Consider the following 22,789-nt stretch of genomic DNA (forward strand, 5'->3'; position numbering starts at 1 on the left):
AATTTCGTGACGATCGCAAAATTTTAGATTTTCAATTGACACCCAGTATATTGCCTTAAGACGTAGTTAACGTCAAAACAATACTAGATATACATTTTTCCCGAAACCCGAAAGCAACATTACCGATTTTGTCAATAAAATTTAAAAATGTTTTTTGCGTAACGCGACACCATTTGCAGAACCCTGTTGGAAGATAAACGTAACGCGGCACTCATAAAATGAAATCAATGATATTCGACAATTATTCAATATTTCCTTCCAGTTTGAAGTCACACTCTGGTTCTTATCAATACATAAAATGATTGCCTAGAACAAACCCGGATTGTAAAAATTATAGCAGAGCAGATATGGGCGATTATAGAGTGATGTTTGAAAAAGGGCGTTTCAGCGATGGTGTCGCGTTACGAAATGCAACTCCTTTTATTTACCATATTTACAATGTTAAGTTCCAAAATGAATGTCACATCATCAAGTACATTTGATATGCAAAATAAAACACCTGTTTAATCACATGGTCACAAGGCATATTTCCGAGAACAGGCCTCATTTGTTAATGAAAGTCGGTTCCTCGTTACGCTGGAATGAGTCAATTGGTCCAGTACCGAGCACAGTGGAGGAGACTCATCCATTCGGCGTAGATTCATCGTAGCGAATTGTAGCCCATCAAGTAACAAGTAAGTAAGAATTGTAGAGTTCAACAGGCGATATTCTTCATCCAATATTTTCCCGCAATATTGGTCATTGATTTACATGCGCTTTTATGGTGTATTGATGCAGTACACGTTCAAAGTTATTCAAAGAGTAATCTTCATAGATCCAGATGAATTTTGATGGCAAACATTGTTCGTGGATTATCTGTGTCATCCAAGAACTTCCTGGAATGATTGGTTTTCGAATCTAAACTTTAATGCCATTTCTTGAAGAACTTTGAACTCAAAACAAGTAATACAACAAAATGTTTAAACCATTCTGTGGCATTTGAAAACACATCTCCTAACTACTAAATCTAGTCAATAACTGACTGTTAAAATTAATCCCTCAATCGGGACCATCATTTTTGTACCGCAAAGCATATTACTATCATGATGACTATTTTAATTTTCGACAAAAACTGAAAAAACTTCTATTTTTAGAAACGGTGATTTGAATTTGAAAAATGTTTGGAAACCCATAAGTTTTTTGAATGATATACTTCACAAAACTTCATATTTTTGGACACATTGTCACTAATAAGGGACCGTCATTAATCCACATGGTTATTTTTGAGGGGATGGGAATTCTGACCAAATTATACGGTCCATACAAACGGTAATTTTTGTGCGATCTGTAAGTCTGGTAAAATGATAACGTGATTCATGGACAGCCCCTTAAGGCTTAGTAGCCCGTCATTCGTTTTGGCAACCATGGTGACTTTGCAGCTCACAATTTCAAAGTTATAAAACTCAGTCGACATAACTGATACAGATTAGGGAAAATATCCCTATATACGTTTACATGCAGAAAATGTGCTGATTTTTTTTTTTCAGTTATGCCAGTGCAAACAGATTTTCATTGAATGGAAATCGTGAAACGAATTAGCAACAATCATCAACGACGCGTACAAAATCCAATGATGGCTTACTTCGCCTTATCATTTCTTCGATTTCCATCATCCATGATTTCAATGATTGTATATTCTACGATAAATTGAAAAAAAAAATCAAACATATTTTTCACAATTCACTGAATTCAAATCAACCCAAACTTTAAATTCTATTGAAAAATAAATAAAATCAAAGCTCGCCTTTTGTATTCAACTTCCGTGCACTTTCGTAGCCATTCTGAGCCGTATTTCTCAATTTCATCAAGTCTGACAAGCGAGAGAAAGTGAATAGTGGACCGTTAGCAGGGATATGATTATCACGATGCGGCGTATAGTAGAGTGGTTGATGGCACCCTGCCTTGAATACGCTCCGGATCTTAAATAGCTCATCTTAGCATGGGGGATTCAAGCCCCGAAGCTGCATGTATACCTAACGTCCAGTTCCTTTTTTGGAGCTGGTGCCGGTGGAGACGTGGCAATCTCTCCCGGAATGACGGTATGATGGTTGGCACGATGACGATGATAAAGAAGAAATTTAATAGCTTTCTCATGCTTCCGGTGTTCAGTGTGCCGCGCCGTCATAGTCGTAGTCATAGTGCCTCGTGGATGGATTTTCTTCTCTTCGTGTCTCAAGGAAGTTCCATTTCTGGCGGATACGATGATGGGTGTGAGGGTTAGAATGCGGAACCGCAATTCTGCACATTTTCACTTATGAGTTGCACGAGAGGGATGCGGGTGCTTGTATCAGTGAAGCCTCACAACTAATGCATTACTTGAGATCTATTTGAGTTCGTTAGTTTTGGAAGGGTAGATCACATTGTCATTATAAATGAAATATATGTCCCCGTAGTTTTATTAGTCGCCACACTCCGGAAAAGGAATGGATCTTCCGGTGTCTAACCAATACTACAGTGACATTCACGACACTACATATATCCCATGAGTGGTAAGCCGGATGATAAATACGGAAATAGCAGTCGTGAAAGCGCATCATAAACATCATCTGACTTATCATCACTCGGCGGGTGACTCTCCACGGGTGGTTAAGTGAAACTTCATCTTCCGGGTGCTGACGTGGGCGCGACTTCTTGGAATGCTTTCAGAAAGCTACTTTTGCGCTGATGTGACATTATGGAGGTAATGAGACGTGGGAAATGTCTTTATAGAAAATTTTATAACTGGCATGAGCAATATGTGTCTTGTAGTTGTCAAGATAGATTATTTGAAACCCATTACAGGAATTTTGACGGGTTCATGTTATGGATTAAGAGGTTTTGAGCTACGTTTTAATATGACCTGGTTTAAGGAGACCAAACAAACGTATATCGTTTGGAAATTATTCTCCTGTCTTAACAATCCGTAAAACGTTAAGAGATCGTTCATTCACCAAGTTGTCTAATTTTGGTGATTGTTGGACCTCCTTATTCTCACATGCAGTCTATCGTTATCGTGATCTTCCGAATAAACATTCTTAAGTTGGATTGGTTCGGTGATTGATTTAGTTCGAAAAAAACGGAGTTATGCCTTTGAAATTCTGATAATAAGAAATTCATCTGTGGTATTTCAAGAATTTATGCTTTCTTTTTAAGATAAGTATTTCGAACATTTTTTTGTTTTGTGGATGTTTTTCAAGCTAAACTGTGAGCAAGCTCAGGTCTACTAATTATTCCTTGGAATTTATGCATTATATAGTGTTCAAAACCAAAAGTTCTGGCTTTGAAATTCTTCAATAGTTTTTGTGACTAAATTTCTCCGGTTATTTTTCTGAAATAAATGGCTAGGCATGGCGTACCATTGGTACCTCGCGTACCTGTAGGAATAAAATAAACCCCTTTGTGTGGTTCTTAGCCTCTTGTCCAACAACTTTTATCCCTACCTCCTCGTGGTACTGGCCGGGGTAATAACCTTAGGGAAGATCGGGTAACCAATCCCCGGTGGGAACTTTGGGCGTATGCTGACAGGGAAGGGGAGGTTTGCTTTTGCTTTTGCTTCTGCAAACCTTGAGCGTCTGTACTCCATGTTAGGAGCGGCTCACAACAGCGTCTGTTCCCCATGTCAGGGGCGGCTGATCATCGTCCGAGTGCCGGAGAAGGACTCTTAGCTAAACTGCGCACCTCCGAAAATTTTAGGGGAATGGTCCTCCGGAAATCTAGGGCGTTGGTGTCAGGCCCTGCGAGCCAGCCGTAAAACAATCAAGCAACGGATAATCAATGAGAGAATACGAATCGGGACAGTCGGCGAAGACTACAGCAACGTGAAGGGACTAACGATTGGAAGCTCGGTACGTGGAACTGTAAATCTCTCAATTTCATCGAGAGCACACGCATTATCGCCGATGTGTTGAAGGGCCGCGGACTCGGCATTGGAGTGTTGCAGGAAGTGTGTTGGAAGGGATCAATGGTGCGAACGTTTAGTGGTAACCATATCAGCTACCAGAGCTGCGGCAACACACACGAGCTGGGTGCAGCTTTTATAGTGATGAGTGATATGCAGAGGTGCGTGATCGGGTGGTGGCCGAGCAATGAGAGGATGTGGAAGGATACCATGGGCAGGACATGTTGCAAGAATGCCGGACAGCAACCCTGCGAAAATGGTGTTCGTGTCGGATCTGGTTGGTACAAGAAGGCGTGGAGCGCAGCGAGCTAGGTGGGCGGATCAAGTGCGCATCGATTTGGCGAGCGTGGGGCAGAACCGAGTATGGAGAAATGCGGCCACGAACCGAATATTGTAGCGTAAAATTCTTTATTCAGTTTTATCTGTTTAGATATCAACTGAATAAAAAAAAATTAAGTGACAAAAAAACTACTTCCTTTGAAATTTTTCAGCAGTTTTTGTGACTGAATTTCTCCGGTTATTTTTGATGACGGCTACCAGAAGATTCTCGAGAAATTCATCTAAGCATTCCTCCTGGCACGTATCTTGGTCATCTTCTAGGGGTTCTTTCAAGTATAGTACAGGAATTCACTCAGGGATTCCTCCTCGAATTGTTACAAGAATACATCCAACGATTCCTTCAAGGATTCCTCTAGGAATACCACCAGGAAATCTCAAGCTAGAGGTTTCTCCATGAATTCTTGCAATGATTACTACAAAAATATCTCTAGATATTTCTACAGGAGTTTTTAAAAAGATTTCTTCCCAATTTTCTCCACGGTTTCCTTATGTATGAGGAATAACTCCAGGAAATGCTGGAGTAGTTCCTTATGGGTTTCCTTGAGAGATTCCCAATGGAATTCGGAGGAAACCTAATATGAACTTTTGACGGAATCCCTGAAGGAACTTTTGGAGGAGTCTCTGGTGAAGTTCTTGAAGTAATGCCAACAAGAATAAACGGTTATTTTTTTCAAAGAAGGAATCTGTGGATAAGTTAATGATGAGGTGATTTTCACTCTGGATTAGAAGGAATTATGAGTAGATGTTTTTTATGCATCGCTTAACAACTTTCTGTAGGCATTCCTGCAGGAATCTCAGAATAAATATCTGAATAAATTCCTCGAATGATTCCTGGAAAATCTTGTGAAAGGTTCGTGAAGAAATCTTCCAGCCAGTTATTTTATATCACCTCGACTGGTGGGATTCAAATCCATGTCTCTCAGCTTGGTCTTGCAGAAAACCTACGCGTTTACCGCTACGGCTACGGCTAAACGGGCCTCCCAAACATAAATTATAATATCCGAATAACATTTCCATGATGAATCATAACTTTTGACAGAGATCAAAATTTTGTGACCATTTCAATAAGGGCACCATCAAATCCTCCAGGAACAAGAATTCCTCTCGAAATATCTCCTGAGACTGTTCCAGAGATTTATCTAGGAATTCTTTCGAAGATTCCTCTAGGGATTTTACCAGAAGTTCCTCCAAGATAATCCTATAACAATTTCTCCACTAGCGGTCTTGCCAGACATTCCTCCAGGAAGCGAACAAAATCTACCAAATTTTCTAGACCGGCAACAGCAATACCGTCAGCATTTCGTTCCGGAATTTTGCCAGATTCCTCTAGGGATTTCTCCAAAGATCATTCTATGATTTTTTGCAGGGATATTTCTACATTCCTCTAGCGATTTCGCCAGCCGGAATGCTTCCAGTGATTCCTCCAGTAAAATCTTTACTGGGATTTCCCCAGGAATTTCTCCAAGGAATTCCCAAGAAACTTTTTCAGGAATTATTGCAAAGATTACTCCTGGGACTCCTCCAGAGATTCAGAGAGGTCTTCAAGTCTTTCTCCAGGTTCTAACAAGTACGATAGTTTGTTCAATGATTTCTTCAGATATATCTCCAGAAATTCCTCAGTTCCTCAGATATTCCGCCAGGAATTCCTGAGATTTCTTCCGGGAATCGCTCCAGGAATTCTATCAGGATTTTTTCCAGAGATTCAACCGGAAATTCATCTACGGATTCTACAAGAAATAACTTCATAAACTCCTGTACCGATTCCTCAAGAGTTTTCTTCAGATACCAGGAAAATCGCTACATGATTTGTTTTAAGGATTTATTCAGGATTCCCTTTAAAATTTCTCCTAAGATTCGTTCTGGGCCTCAAAAATAAAATACTCCGGGGATTCCTCCACGAATTCCTCTAGTAATTGTTACAGAGTTCCACCCATGAATTCCTCCAGGGATTTCATAAAAAATAGAATTCTGATTCTCCTTCGAAGAATTACTGAAGCAATTTATGAAGGAGGAAATTCCTGGATGTTCTTTAACCGATTCTTCCAATTATTGAAACTACTTAAATTTCTCCACCATTCCCTCTAAAATTTTTTTCATAAATTCTTCAAAGGATCATACTGGAAATATCTCAAATAGCTTGCATCCTTAGATTGTTCTGAAAACTAGTTCGAAGATCCCTTTTGCCTTTCGCCTGAAATTTTTTCTGGGCATATTTGGAAGAGTTTCTGTTTTTTTTAAGGAGCCTTTGGAGGAATATTTTCCGAAATCTCCAAAGGGTTCCCAGCTCTAGGATCTCTGAAAAATTCTACATGTTTTTTTAGTCATATCTATTAGGTAGACATTTTCTAAAATTCTATAGAAATTTCTTATCTAATATACTAGAAAAAATGTTGAAAATAATCTGTCTTCAAGGTTTTTTCTTCCGCGATTTTTTAAAAGTTTCCTCCAAAATTTTCTCTTATGAAGAATTTTTTTGTTAAGTCGATGGATAAAAATCTAGAAGAATCCCAGGTTAAATTCTTGAAAGAATCCCTGGAGAAATTCTTGCAGGAGCCTATTGTTACGTGAATACCTATCACCCAACAATTCAAGTCATAAATAAATCAAAGTTAGCCATTAACTCCAAACAAGAAACGTTGTAAATCAAGATACACAAAACAGAATAGCAACCATATGCACCATAAGCTATACGAACCGAGGCTAATGCACTCGAGTCTTCCTCTATTCCTTATTCCACCCATATACAAAAGACTTTACATTGCGCATATCGGCTTGGACCACCAAGGCACCCAAATTGCCCACCTTGCGAAGTATAACCCTAATAGTGTCAGACCTATATGAACTCAATTGATCGAAATACAAATCAATGTTTGACTAGCAATCAACTGTGTAAGATCAGTCTCTACTGGTGACTACTTTCGTAGCTCACCATAGTAGGGATACTGAACTAAAAGAAAATTCTTTCTCCAAACGTGTCCGCGTTACAAACCTGCAACACTATAGAAGGATTCCCGAAGAAATCTCTGGAGGATCTCCTGAATAAATCTGCAGAATATCAAATACGCTTTTCGGCTACGAAGGCTTTATTTTTACAATTTTTTTATAATAAAAACTGCGTAAACGAAAGGCATATTTCATTGATATATATAGTCCATTCGCTTGGTGATGCCCAATTATACCAGTTCATCCCTAGAACAATTTTTAAACGATACCATGTAGAATTTTTCTTAAGCAATCCTTGGAGAAATTTCGGAGAAATCTCTGAACGAGAATTTCCTCGATAGAGAATTTCCTAGAGAAATCCCTGGATGAATCTCTGGAGAAACTCCTGTAAGAATCCCTGAAGAATCCTTGGAGGTATCCCAGGAAGAATCACCGTAGAGATTTTTCTGTGGAATCCCTAGAGAAATCCCTTGAAAACCACCTGTACAGATTTTTCTGGAGAAATCCCTGTAATTATTCCAAGGAGAAATCTGAAGAGAAATCCATGAAGAGATTTTCAAAAGAAATAAATGGAGAGATTTTACTGGATGCATTGCTAAAGGATCCTGGAGGACTATCTGGAAAAATCCTTGTAGTAAGTCATGTGGCAATTTTCCTGGTGGTAGCTTTGGCAGTATTCCTGGAGGAAATTTTTAAGGGATTCGTGAGTTGTAAAATACCTGGAGGAATTCCTGATGAAATCCCTGGAAGAATGGCTGGTAGAATCACCTTAGGGTTGATTTCTCGCATGGTGTCCTTTTGGATCTCGATGAAAAATCATGATTTTTTAGCTGATCTGCCCATAACTGCATATTCGTAACATTCGACAAAAGTAGGCATTGAGTAAATGGAATACCAATTGATACCACACTTAAGTGTGCATTTTACGGCAGTGTGGGAGAAAACTAAAATTTCTAAAAATTACCAGGAACTCAAAAGTGCTTACCGTGGTGAATCAAAATCCGGACGGTACCAATATCCGGACACTCTAATATTATTCATTAATTAAACGTATAATTGAGTATTAAACTGTTTGGAATTATTCGCAATTTCAACTTACAATAATGCTGATTATTTTACTATCGTTTATAATCTAGTTACCATTGCTAAATAAATAAGAAAAATAAATACACAAATGTTCCTCCAGTTGAACGTCATTCTTATACAGTGCAAATTTAATTGCTTATCACTCACGCAAAAGTACCATAACGTGTAATTGATAATAACTAGTTCTAACTATATATTTTGGCAACTTTTCCATCATAAAAACGATGGGAAGTGATGGTTTAACAGTCTGACAACGCAACTGCCGTGAAATATTGAGTGAATATTCATTAATTGGCGTTAAAAGCTGCTGTCCGGAATTATGTGCAAGTGACATCAATTCCGGACATCGTACTAGAACCTTGTGTTCTGCCTGCGTGTGTGAATATTTGTGAATTTACTTTATGTGGTAACGTGAAAAATGGTTATTTAAAGTGTTATGGATTATCAGAATGCTGTTTAATTCTAAAATAAACTACGTTAATGTGGCTTCGTGGTTGTAGTTTGAACAAGCCACCCTTAACAGGATGCCAGCATATTTATGAGAGGTAATTACGAAATAAATTCGCTTACAAATAGCTCTGTAAAACATTTTGGAGCCCATTAATGGTAAAAATTTGTACGATTGTTATATTCAATTGAGTTGGCACATGTTTGATGAATCGATTCACGAGTTTTCAATGTTAAAATGCTGCTGTCCGGATTTTGATTCAGTAGTGTCCGGATTTAAAGCCAAAGCTTGCTTCAGATGTCCGGATTTAAGGACAGGGCATATTATATTGTTAAATCGAATTTCATTACAATATAGTAGTTTTTTCTATGAAATTCATCATTATTCCCAGGATCTGATGTAAGACTGTTAGTAGCATAATTGAACTTCAACTAAATCTGAAGAAAACTTAGTGAAAATAGAGTTTGAAAATTTAGTCTTGCTTAAGCGTCCGGGTATTGATGCATCACGGTATTTGAAGCTGATATTTTGTACAACTCATATCGCGTACTAGATAAATAGTCAGAAAATAATTCTGATAGAAATTTCAATGATATTACATTACGAGGCTCATTTATAATCTCAATGTGACTGTTATGCGGTTATAATTGTCAATGCGACAAAACAACTTGGTATTTTTTTCGAATTTTCTAGAACAATCTCACAGATTTCAGTAAGTTGATCGAAAGTATTCATCATTTGATGACTCTCCATGGTATTAACTCCAATATGTCAAAAATGTGGAATGTGATTGTTATGCAGTTATGGAATTATATGATGGTGTGAATATGTCCACATCACACTCTACCGGAACCGATTTCGGAATACTTTGACAAATTTGATTTACTTTATTCGAGCTACAAACTGCTCTTCCACTAGCATCGTGCGAATTGAATTTCGTTTAAATGAATTTAATCATTTATAACCAAATCAAAGCTGAATTTCGCCATTCATTCCCAGATTCGAATCTGTCAACGAGTTCAGACTGTTTCCGTGTCCTATTTACGATTCGTCAGTTAACCAACTGGACCCGCCGGAGATACGAGCTGCAAATGAATTGTTGATAACCCGTTCTGGCACCGGACCGGAGATGTATGCACTGAACGCCGAACGAAACCTTACCGGGGAATGCTTTCAAAATTATTATTTAAAAGATTAATATTCTGCTGCAGACGGGGGGTACTCGGGATCAGATCGTTGCGGAATGTGACAGTTAACTGAATAAACTACGAAAATAATAAATCGCTGTACGAATGGTCTTGTTATCTTTTCAGAGATGCGCTTTCCATGAACTGACGATATAAATTTCCTATTCGCCCGGAAAAGCTATCAACACTTTGATATCAAGCTTCAATCGGTTCACGTGTCACGCTCGTACACAGGAGCGTTGAGCCGAAAAGGTCACCATTTAATGCTCTGGTTTTGGATGCGAATACCGGATGAAGCACTAAAATTTGTATACCCGGAGAATTTCAAATAAAGATTAAATTATGTAATCGCGTTGCTTACAAAAATTCTCTCTTCTCTCAGAAGTTTTTAAAACTACCTAATGAAATAAAACGGTACTTCTCAGTGCTACAAAAATAGTACTCTTCAGATGGTAAGAAACCCAATTTTCGCCAATTTTTCCCATGCATCCTGTACCTGAAACGAAAATTCCGTAACCCCATCACGGTTACCGTCGTGTGCGATTGAAACGAAATTTCCATTCACTCGCTCGGAAACCCGTTAGAGCTAATAAAATTTAATTAGTACTTAATCCTGGCTAATGCCAAACAAACAATTGCTCTCGTGGCTTGACGCTGAAAAGTGCCATACCTGTACCCCGTGGAGTGAACACTGACTGCCGGTGGTAAGGTCGTTGAAAGGGATTTCAATATTCATGGCAGGTACGCGCGGTGTTTTCTCCATGAGTCGAAAATACTGAAAACTGGTGATTTTCCCGAATGGCGGAAGAGTGACCTTCCACCTTTCACAGGTTCGTGGAGCAAATTGTGCTGTTCGGAGTCCATTCAGCGAAATTGACAATGTCTTATCCTGCTGTAGTCATCGGGGCACACGTGCTGACGTTTTACCAGTCAGCGTTAAACCGAAGCTCTAGTGCTTATCTAGTTCGAACGAACCATGGCTGGGTGGTTCGGTCTAGAGATGGTGTTTTGGATCCATTAGGATTTACAACGATTGCGTGTGCTTGGAGCAGGATTCAAATGGCGATTGGAGATTCTATGGGACAGTAATGGATGCGGTGTTTCGATTGGAATCTGGAATTCTACTTCATTAATTCAGTAATTCAGTGAATGACCTGTTGGTTCATTATGTTGTCGAATTTAATATATTTTCAATTCTTATATTTGTATCAATTTGTGTCGTTTTTCGTTTTTCGCGCGTAGTTAGAGTGGTGTGTGAGATGTCGAGCAAACAGCGGAAAAAAGCTAGAAGAGGATCTTCTAAAGCTGAAACAAGTGATTGCGGTTCGAGGTTTGGTGGAAAAGTTCGTTGCGGAGTACAAACACCAGTGGGACTCTAATCAAGTGGAGGTGCGGTTGGAAACTCTGGATAGAATCTACAAGGAGTTCCAGCATGTGCAAACCGAAGTTGAGATGCTTGATAGTGAGAAGCTTGAAGAGCACATCGAAGTTAAGATTGGCTTCGAGAATAAATTCTGTGTTCTATGATTATTTTTACTCTCGAAGGTAGTCAACAGTGGAGCCAACAGTGAATTCGACGATGATCAACAGTTTTGCTGCCGAAAATTGACCTCCCGAAGTTCAGTGGCGACGAATCAAGGTGAATCTCGTTCAGAGACGCGCAGCTATTCAGCAAGACCAAGCTGAGGGTCGTGGGTTCGAATCCCACCGGTCGAGGATCTTTTCGGGCTGGCCGGCCAGTTCATGAAGAAGCCTTCCGTTAAGTCGGTAGCGAACGCGACCACAACCGAATCAAAGACGACCGTTCAACAATGCACCATTTGCAAGCAAGATCACTAGTTAGTCCAGTGACCAACTTTCACCAAGCTGTCCATACTTCAACGACGAGAGTTGGTAGCGCAGCGAAGCTTGTGTTGGAACTGCTTCCGCCCTGGCCATCAAGCACGAGTTTGCAATTCGAAGTTCAGTTGCAGAACTTGTCAAGCCAGACATCACACTATGATGCATGATCAAACAGTACCTCCGAAAAAGCCCAGCACTCCTGCCGCAATGTCGAATCCGTCTACACATCAACCGAATCCATTCGCAACAGAGATTGCGGGGACCTCCAGATCAGCGAATTCACCGGAAGTCAACATTACTGTCCATTCGAAATACAGCACGGTCCTACTGGAAACGATTTCGCTTCTCATCGTCGACCACCACGGCAGAGAAATACCGGTTAGAGCACTCCTAGACTCCGTATCGATGTCCAATTTTATCGCGAAGGAGTTAGCGAATGATCTTGGCATCCGCCAAGCTACCGTAGATGTCATCGTCTCCGGTCTAGGAGAATCCGTTAACCATCGTATGCTTTCCCCGATCCGATGATCCGCAAGTCACCCTCGGTGAATCACGACAAATTACCACCCACCGATTCTACAGCCTTGAGAGACGCCTTGAAAGAGATGCCACCTTGAAGAGCTCATACCACGAATTCTACGAAGAGTACTTCCGCCTTTCCCGGCTTTCTCACAAGCTTTCCCGGGAAGCTCACAAGACTAATAAGAGCAACGATGGACGGTGTGCAGAATAGCGTGAAGATTTCGGGTGAACATTCCAGTTCGTTCGAATCCCGCCGGGGACTTTGACAGGGTGATGGACTTTCGTGCCTGCTGTTCAACATCGCGCTAGAAGGTGTTATGCGGAGAGCCGGGTTCAATAACTGAGATACGATTTTCACAAGTTCCAGCCAATTTGTTTGCTTCGCGGATGATATGGATATTGTCGGCAGAACATTTGGAACGGTGGCAGACCTGTACACCCGCCAAAAGTTGGTGAATGCGTCAAAAACAAAGTACATGCTGATAGGCGGAACCAGAAGGCTTGGCGATCAAACCCGTGCATGATCTGCAAGATGATCAGTCGGTATCAACCCTTGGACTAGTGTGGGATACAAGGACCGATATGTTACGGTTCAACGTCGACCTTCCACTACCGGCAGCCGTTCTCACGAAGAGGAAAGTTATCTCCTACATTACCAAGATCTTCGATCCTCTCGGCCTTGTTGGCCCCGCGATAGCTACGGCAAAGCTATTTGTGCAACGCTTATGGAAGCTCAAGAACGAAGACAAGTCGCCGTACGAATGGGACCGTTCACCACACGATAAGCGGCAAGATGAATGGAAGCAGTTTCATGCAACACTCCCGATTCTCTTTTGAAATCAAAAATCCCCGCTTCGTATCACTGCCTGATGTTTCTGAAATCGAGCTACATTTCTTCTCCAATGCCTCTGAAGTAGCGTATGGAGCTTGCTGCGACGTCCGCACGTTGAATGCAGAAGAGGTGAAGGTTCAACTGCTGTCATCGAAGTCAAATGTGGCTCCATTCGCAACGAAGCACACCATAGCGCGGCTTGAACTATGCGCCGCCGTTTTATCTACGAAGTTACAGGGTGTCCGCAAATTATCCGTACAAACTTTGTAGACATGGCTCTATACAATCAAGCATAATAAATTCAATATTCTTGCATGGTTTTAAACATTGGCTTATTATATTCTTAAAAAGTAAGTTTGACACATTTCCGATTTCAAATAATTGCAAAACCAACCCAAATGTATTGAGGTGTCTTAAAGGGAGCTGTTTTTCGAGCTTTATGACGGAAGAGAAATGTCCATAGAAATCACTGGATTTGAACCGTATAATTTTCTATTTCCAGTCTAACTTGAAGCCACTAACCTGTAGATTGCTTCAAATAATAATAGAACATTTAGATTCATCTCTTTTAGGTTTTAAAGATAACACATCTCCAGTATGACTGGCGGCCCTCAGGAAAAACGTCTTCGAAAAATGTAAATTTGCCTATCTCAGAAACAAGCAATCATTTCGAAATGTTTTGAAGTTGTGTTTTGGGTTAACACGTATATGTATTATAAAAGGTACATGAACATTGATTTTTCATTGTTTTCAATGCGAGATCATCATTCCAATATTTTGCTGTTCGGATAATTTGCGGACACCCTGTATATCACAAGGTGCAGCAGTCGATCAACACCCCAGCAGAAGTCGTTTTCTGGACCGACTGCACCATCGTCATCCAATGGTTGAAATCTCCACCAATCCGGTGGAAAAAAATTTTTTTGCAAATCGTGTTTTCACCATCCAATCATCCACCGATGTTTCTTCTAGGTACCACGTACCAGGAATAGGAAACCTAGCTAACGAGCTATCCCGTAGTCTGCTACCCACGGATCTCATCAATCAGACAAGATGGTGGAAGGGCCCACAGCGGCTATTGGAATTTCCAAGCCGTTGGCCGATTTTCAATGATCCAGTAGAAGAAACCACCACAGTCATCGAAGAAGCTCGGAAAGTAACACTCGCCACGATCATCGCCCCAGAAGATCAACTACCAGATCAGCTGTTCACACGTTATTTGACTTACCTACACCAAACTTTGTCATGTTGTAGCGTACTGTCTGAAGTACATCAAGGCCCTACGAGCAGCAGCAAGAACATCAATCAAGCCAAGTAGCGGAATTCTGTCGACAGCCGACCTTGCAGCCGCGGATCGTGCACTAGTTCGTCTTGCCCAATCACAACTCTACTCGAAAGAGCTGTCCATTGTCAAGTATTCACTTAAGTCCTCCTCGCTCAAGCTGCTGAATCCGCATGTGCACGATGACGGAATCCTCCGTGTCGGTGGACGCCTTTCGAATGCCGAAATTCTGGATAGCGTCAAGCATCCAATCGATCTATCTACAAAACATCCCTTGGCACAACTGCTTGCGGTTCTGCTTCATTCCGGACCACAACTAATGCTGAGAACAATGCGCCAGAAATATTGGGTCGTCGGAGGAAGGAATCTTGTTCATCGTACGTATCATTGTTGTGTCAAGTGCTTCCGGGGCAAAGCTATCCTCTTTTAGCAGAGTACAGCAGATCTTCTCAAATCTCGTGTCACCCCGGCATGTTTCTTCGCCATCTCCGGTGTCGATTATTGCAGGCCTGTTGTTTATCAAGTCGCTCATCCACAATCCCAAGGGAGCAGCTAACATTCTTTATCGAATTTATGAAATGTTGAAATCCAGTGATGCAGTCCGTAATCAGATCAAGACCTGGTGCGCGGAAAAGTAGATCCAGTGGAAGTTCATCCCTCCCCGCGCACCACACTTTGGTGGACTGTGGGAAGCCGCGTTGAAGTCAGCGCCATCTTCTGTGTGGCTACGTTGCTGGCGCAGATAGAAATGTGCCTCAACTCGAGGCCGTTGACTCCAATCCCGTCCGATCCCGCTGATTTAGAAGTGCTGACACCACTTCCTGGTGGGATCAAACTTCCAAGCCATTCCGGAACCAAGCGTTGTCGATACTACAGACAACCGGTTGAATCACTGGCAATTCACCCAGAAGCTGTTCCAGTGAATTTGGGTTCGTTGGTTTCCGGAATACCTCGCACAACTCCAATCGCGTGCAACGAAACTAAGTAAGTCACCAGTCCCGGGTGGACCAAACTGTAGTCATCAAGGACGAAAATCTGGCTCCTGTGCAGTGGCCGCTTGGAAGATTCACCCAGATGCATCCAGGGAAGGACGAAGTTGTTCTCGTCGTTACCTGCCAATGCCGACGGCGTTGTAAAGTTAGTTGCGAAGGTCGCAATTCTGCCTCTTCCAACGGATGTTGAACAGGAACAATCAACGAGCAACAGTTCCTGATTCTCCAAAGACCGGTAGAGCTATCTGGAACATGCTCAACGCGCCTTTGAAGCGCTATCAGGTAATTATCGTTTCAATAACTTTTCATGTATTCGTTCCAGCTACAGGGTTCTAGTTTTTTTATGCTCGTAATTAATCAACCAATCGTCGATCACTACTGCAGTTCGTCATGCCAGCCTGATCATCATCAAATCGTCCAGCAATCATCAATCCTGAAGTGCCTTAAGTATGCTGTAGCTTCAAAGACCGGTAGAGCAGTCCGAAACTGACTCGATGCGCATATAAGACGCAATCAGGTGATTAGCGTTCCTTTATTTCTAGTCAGGTCCGTTCGATCCTGGGTCTTTTGTTGTTGGCTAAACTTCAACAGCCACGTAGACTATGCCTGTGAAAAGGTAGCGAAAGCTGCTAGCACTGTAGCTAAGATCATGTTGGAGGAAGCAGTACGCAAGAAGCAGGCGTCTTCTGGCAAGCGTACCATCGGATCCCCATCTGCATCACTCTGGCTGAGGACATTGCATGTTACCAGTAACATTGCATGTTACAAAGTGACAATAGGAATGTGAGGAATACCATTAGGTTGCATACAATGGCCAAGTGGCAGCAGGGGTGAAATAACTCGGAGAAAGGAAGCGGGACCCACAGGCTCATTCCTAACGTGTCGGTGTGGACGACCAGAAAGCATGGACAATTGAACTTTTTCCTGACCTACTTTCTGTCAGGCCATTCGGACACACAGAGTCTTCACATTGTTCGGCTTGTACAAATATCGAGGAGACTGCGGAACATGCTAAATTCGACTGCTTTCGATTCAGGGATATACGAAGCGAGCTGATGTCAGAAACCGCAATCGTCCTAAATCCGGACAACATCGTGCAGAACATGTGCCAATATGAATGCACTAAGAATGTGGTGAGAAGAAAGGAGATGGCATGAAGACCAGAGAGCTTCTGATCGCGATCGAAGTAAGCTAGATCCTCCGTCGGGGACTAGACCAATTAGAGCGGACGTGGCGTAGTATCGGTAGTAAGTCGTCGGGGCTCCTACAAACCGGAAGTCATCCTCCAACCTGAATTGCAGAACCGACTTGGCACTTGGCCGACCAACGTCGAGTCGGTGGAGGCTGAGTCCACTGTCGGGGACTAGTTGAGTAGACCGCGTAGTAGCACCGGCAAAAACTCGTCGGGGCGCCTGTGAACTTCTCACCGCCGGAATCGCAGAACCGACCTCGGCATCTGCCCGGATAGCATCGTTTCTGGAGATCTTCCACCGCCGGGGACTTCTTCGCCGGAGTAGGATAGAAACACCGCTGGGGACTACTCTGAGTAGTACGTAGCGTATCACCGGCTTGAGTCGTCTGAGCACCAGTGAAACGGAAGCCATCCTCCAACCGGAATCACTGGACCGACCTCGGCACTCCACCGGCCAGTAGCTGGAGTAGGCTAGCTCCACCGTCGGGGACTAGGCTGAATAGCATCGATCGTCACAGACCAGTATTAGGTCATCGGTGCGCCAATGAACCGGAAGTCATCCTTCAACTGGAATTGCTGGACCTCGGCATCCAACTGGTCAACCAGGAGAGCCCGAACAGCAGCAACGGAAATTGAAGTGCACATGAGCGTTCAGCAGAAGTTCAACTGGGCTCTGACGCGGGGCCAGCTCAAGGGAAGTATGCGTCATCTCAAAGAAAGCTGTCCAAAGCATCGGCGAGATCTTCAACCGGCATTTGGGCAAAACGAGTAGTCGCAGAGACACCGTAGAAATGTCGTAGTGAGCAGCGTTTTTGGCAACATAAACCTCCAACAGCGAACTAGCAGAACAGCTAGAGGCTAAAACTGACGAAGTGCATGAGCACAGCCCTCCTCCGATGAAGTTGCCTGATATAATTCCGGGAGAGATCGGGGCACAGGAGCAGTAGAAAAAGTTTTTAGTGGATAAACACGCTTAACGTGAGTCTAACATCATGTCTACACACATCAGGGCAGGCTTTTGAAGCTTTTTTGTACCCTACTCTAAATATACAAAAAAAAAAGAAGTCGGAAGTAAGAAGCTAGAAGCTGGAAGCCAGGAGCTAGAAGTTATAAGCCAGAAGCTAGAATCTAGAAGTAAGAAGCTGGAAGCCAGAAGCTAGAAGCTAGAAGCGAGGAGCTATAAGCTAGAAGCCAGAAGCTAGGAGCTAGAAGCTAGAAGTTAGAAGCTGGAAGTCAGGTACTATAAGTTAGTAGCTAGAAGCCAGGAGCTAGAAGTTATAAGCCAGAAGCTAAAATCTAGAAATAAGAAGCTGGAAGCCAGATGCTAGAAGCTAGAGGCGAGGAGCTAGAAGCTAGAAGCCAGAAGCTAGAAGCTAGCAGTTAGAAGTTGGAAGTCAGGAACTAGAAGTTATAAGCCAGAAGCTAAAATCTAGAAATAAGAAGCTGGAAGCCAGATGCTAGAAGCCAGATACTAGAAGCTAGAAGCGAGGAGCTAGAAGCTAGAGGCCAGAAGCTAGAAGCGAGGAGCTAGAAGCTAGAAGCCAGTAGCTAGAAGCTAGAAGTTGGTAGCCAGGAGCTAAAAACCAGGAGCCAGAAGCTAGAAGCCAGGAGTAAGAAGTTAGAAGCCAGAAGCTAGAATCTACATGTTAGAAGCTGGAAGCCAGGAGCTAGATGCCAGGAACTAGAAGCCAGTAGCTAGAAGCCAGGAGGTAGATGTTATAAGCCAGAAGCTAGAAGCCAGGAGCTAGAAGTTATAAGCCAGGAGCTAGATGTTATCAGCCAGAAGCTAGAAGCCAGGAGCTAGAAGTTAGAAGCTAGAAGCCAGTAGCTAGAAGCCAAGAGCTAGAAGTTATAAGCCAGAAGCTAGAATCTAGAAGTAAGAAGCTGGAAGCCAGAAGCTAGAAGCTAGAAGCGAGGAGCTAGAAGCTAAAAGCCAGAAGCTAGAAGCGAGGAGCTAGAAGCTAGAAGCCAGTAGCTAGAAGCTAGAAGCTGGAAGCCAGGAGCTAAAAACCAGGAGCCAAAAGCTAGAAGCCAGGAGTAAGAAGTTAGAAGCCAGAAGCTAGAATCTACATGTTAGAAGCTGGAAGCCAGGAGCTAGATGCCAGGAACTAGAAGCCAGGAGGTAGATGTTATAAGCTAGAAGCTAGAAGCCAGGAGCTAGAAGTTATAAGCCAGGAGCTAGATGTTATAAGCCAGAAGCTAGAAGCCAGGAGCTAGAAGTTAGAAGCTAGAAGCCAGTAGCTAGAAGTCAAGAGCTAGAAGTTATAAGCCAGAAGCTAGAATCTAGAAGTAAGAAGCTGGAAGCCAGAAGCTAGAAGCTAGAAGCGAGGGGCTAGAAGCTAGAGGCCAGAAACGAGGAGCTAGAAGCTAGAAGCCAGAAGCTAGAAGCTATATGCTAGAAGTTAGAAGCTGGAAGTCAGGAGCTAGAAGCTAGTAGCTAGAAGCCAGGAGCTAGAAGTTATAAGCCAGAAGCTAAAATCAAGAAATAAGAAGCTGAACTCCAGATGCTTGAAGCCAGATGCTAGAAGCTAGAGGCGAGAAGCTAGAAGCTAGAAGCCAGAAGCTAGAAGCCAGATGCTAGAAACTAGAAGCGAGAAGCTAAAAGCTAGAAGCCAGAAGCTAGAAGCTGGAAGCCAGGAGCTATAAACCAGGAGTTAGAAGCTAGAAGCCAGGAGTAAGAAGCTGAAAGCCAGAAGCTAGAAGCCAGAAGCTAGAAGCCAGAAGCTAGAAGCCAGAAGCTAGAATCTACATGTTAGAAGCTGTAAGCCAGGAGCTAGACCCCAAGAGCTAGAAACAAGGAGCTAGAAACCAGTAGCTAGAAGCCAGGAGGTAGATGTTATAAGCCAGAAGCTAGAAGCCAGGAGTTAGAAGTTATAAGCCAGAAGCTAGAATCTAGAAGTAAGAAGCTGGAGGCCAGAAGCTAGAAGCTGAAGCCAGAAACTAAAATCTAGTAGTAAGAACCTGGAAGCCCGGAGCTACAAGCCAGGAGCTAGAAACTGGAAGTTAGAAGCTGGAATCCAGAAGCTAGAAGTTATAAGCCAGAAGCATTAATCTAGAAGTTCGAAGCTAGAAACTAGAAGCCAGGAGCTAGAAGCTAGAAGCTAGAAGCTAGAAGCGGGAAGCCAGGAGCTAGAAGTCAGAAGTTAGAAGCTAGAAGCCAGGAGTAAGAAGCTAGAAGCCAGAAAAAAAGTTAAACAAGTTAAAAGCTGGAAGCCAGGAGCTAGATGCCAGGAGGACCAGAAGCTAGAATCTGAAAGTTAGAAGCTGGAAGCCAGGAGCTAGAAGCTAGAAGTCAGGAGCTAGAAGCTAGGGGCCCGGAGCTAAAAGCCAGAAACCAGAAGCTAGAAGCTAGAAGATAAAATATTGAAGACACAAATCATTTTACAAATTTGTTCAGGAGATTTCATTAAAAAAAATTCAGAATTTCCCGGGCAAAAACTTCCACATCAATTATTATAGCATAATTGTATGGATTTTATCCAAGATTACTTGTTCGTTTAATTTTTCCCATTGAACAATTTCTAGGAACTTTTTCAAAATATTCATCAATATTTTGTTTTTGCTTAGCTTGATTGATAATTTTCCATTTTTGATGGCACGTCCTGTGGACTTAATGATATGATTAAATTAGACGTCCAGACTATTATATAAAACTGCAAAGCTTGAGTTTCCAGACCTGTCCTATTTTCCAGATGTGAGACGATTTTGTACTGACATTTAGAACCGTCTGTTCCAAGATCCGAATCGGAAATCTCGAGCACTTCCTTTGCACACTCAAACCACAGAACGACCCTCTTCCCTCGTTTTTTACCTCAGTACCAACCCAAACAAAAGGTGGATCTGTTTTGATTCGGTTGATTGCCCATGTGAGCAGAGCACATAAATGTTTTCATCCAAAAGGAGCTGCCAACAATTCAATTCGATTCCCGTCGACATCCCGTCTCAATGCTCTGCCCCGGATTACGCTTACCTTGAGGTTATATTTTACATTTTTTTACGACCCGACTTAAGTCCCCGGTGTCAAACAAAAACTTTAATTATTGGGAGAATCATTGCTTTCTGGTGCGCTGTGCAAACAAATCGAAATCGGATAACCTACCGAGGGACAACAAGACCAGGTGAGGGCAGAAAAATTAACGAGCATTTAAAGAATGGGAACACGCTTGGATTCATCAAAAAATAGTCAATAAAATATTTAATCAAAATCAATAGTTCATACAAAATCTGGCAATGAAGAAATCTCACTCAGAAATATTTCTCCTGACAAATCGATATAAATCAGCAATGAGAATTTGGAACAAACAATAAAAATTCACTTGATATTCATATGAATAATTGAAAATTAAACACTAAATTGTTAGAATTTTCAAAACAAACATTGTTATTAGCACTAAAATATTTAAAATAATCCAAGGAAATATAACTAAAAAGCAAAAAATAGTCCAAACATTTTGGAAAACGTCAATAAAATGAAAAATAAGAATAGGCTGTAAAAGATCAAAAACTTTTCAGTTAAAACTGTTATATACAAGATTCTTAGTGCAATTACAATTTTCTATGGAATTTTTATAATATTGTAGTGCTGGGTTTTCTTGGAAAACATTTCATTTTTAAGAGCTGATTTTCAATTTGTTCAGTTCTTTTTTATGCAATTTTATCATCAAGAGTATATTCCCAAATACTATTTTGCATTTTATGTAATTAATGCTTTTTCAGAATTATTACATTGCATTGTTTTAGATGATTAAGTGATGGTTACCCTCTTTCCATGGCATGATAACATTTTCCATACCAGGTAACCATGTGTTCCTGGTGCTTGTGCTTCTGCTAGTTTGGGAGCCGATGGCCATTGTTTGTGCTTATGTGGGACTTGTGTGTTTATGCCAAACAAAAACACCTCTTTGTGGCCCTCTTGTTTTGTCCGGGGTGGGATGTTCTTCGGAAAAAGGATTAAGCCTGATGACAATCGGGCCTCTTGTTTGCCTTGTTACCCCTTTTTTTTGCTTTCTTTTTCTCTGTTTGTAGGATCCTCGTGTCTACGTCGTCTTGAGAACCCGAATCCATCAGCAAGCGGAAAGGTGCATGAATGGCTCTTGGTATTGTCATTTGCTCGGTAAAAATCGCCCCCTGGTTCCCCGAAGGAAGGAGCCAATGTTTAGGATGATGCGACAGTTCATCATAGGCGTACACTTCTGGGGACAGGAGACAAAGTGTTTTTAAGTTGATTTAAATTGTTTGCGTTAATTTGGGGTATTATGCGGTGTTTCCATTTGTTTCAACTATTCTGATACCAGGAAATCATTAGGTCACGTGAGTACAATTAGATTTTTAACAATCCAGTGTGTTAGGTGTTGATAAAGTGCAATATTCAACGCAACCCGCAACAGCTTCATGCCGCGAGCCTAGCAGCATCTTGAGGTTATCGAAAGGTGAAAACAGCACTTCGATGAACACCTAAATGGGGCTGAAAGCAAAATATTAATTATATTATATTAAGAATGTGGAATTTATATCATGATTTTATAAAAGCTAGACCACTGTAGACCGACCAGGAATCAAACCCAGAAACCTTTAGAATGACTTTGCTGTGCAGTCGCGGACTTTAACACTAGTTTCAAATGCATGATAATACATATGATGAATTAAATGATGTCCTGTAGTTCAAATTTCCCCTTTCCTCTTCGACCTGCTTACACCTCTGGAAGGAAAAACAAAAAAAGATTGGATTGGAAGTAAATTCTTTTCCAATGAATGAATCCCCACACCCCGGTTCCCTCTGTTCAGCACCCAGGATGGGTTCAACTGTTCGAAACAATGAATTCCGTTCGACTTGAGTAGGAGATTAGGACCCCTAGTTTGAACGGTTGTGTGTCACTGCCATGTCTCCGGTCCTAACTGGGTCGTCTTAACTTTAATGGAAAATTCAATCCTAGCCCAGCAGAATTACCGACGATGATTACTTTCGGGGATGGACTCTCTTGTTTGGTGCGCAAATACACACAAAAACACACACACACTCAAACACTGACACAGATTCACCTGGATCAACGAACGAGGATTGCAATTTTGTTCGACATGTTCTCGATTGGTTTCCATTGTGTTATCGATTGTGGTGATGACGATGATGCTGCTGCTACTGTTTGCCGTAAAAGTCTGTAATAGCAACTTTGTTCGGTGAAAACTTGTCAAAGTATGTTGGTTCATCGAA

General features: G+C 41.8%; 1 long non-coding RNA gene across 1 annotated transcript; it reads left to right on the forward strand.

The window, feature by feature from the left end:
* The first annotated feature begins 635 nt into the window (after window positions 1–635).
* LOC110678597 lies at window positions 636–22,245 on the forward strand. The gene is made up of 2 exons (XR_002501769.1): window positions 636–674; window positions 21,607–22,245. It is a non-coding gene; the product is annotated as an uncharacterized LOC110678597 (long non-coding RNA).
* The last annotated feature ends 544 nt before the right edge of the window (window positions 22,246–22,789 follow it).

Source organism: Aedes aegypti, chromosome 3, assembly GCF_002204515.2.
Source record: "Aedes aegypti strain LVP_AGWG chromosome 3, AaegL5.0 Primary Assembly, whole genome shotgun sequence".
NCBI classification, from domain to species: Eukaryota; Metazoa; Arthropoda; class Insecta; order Diptera; family Culicidae; genus Aedes; species Aedes aegypti.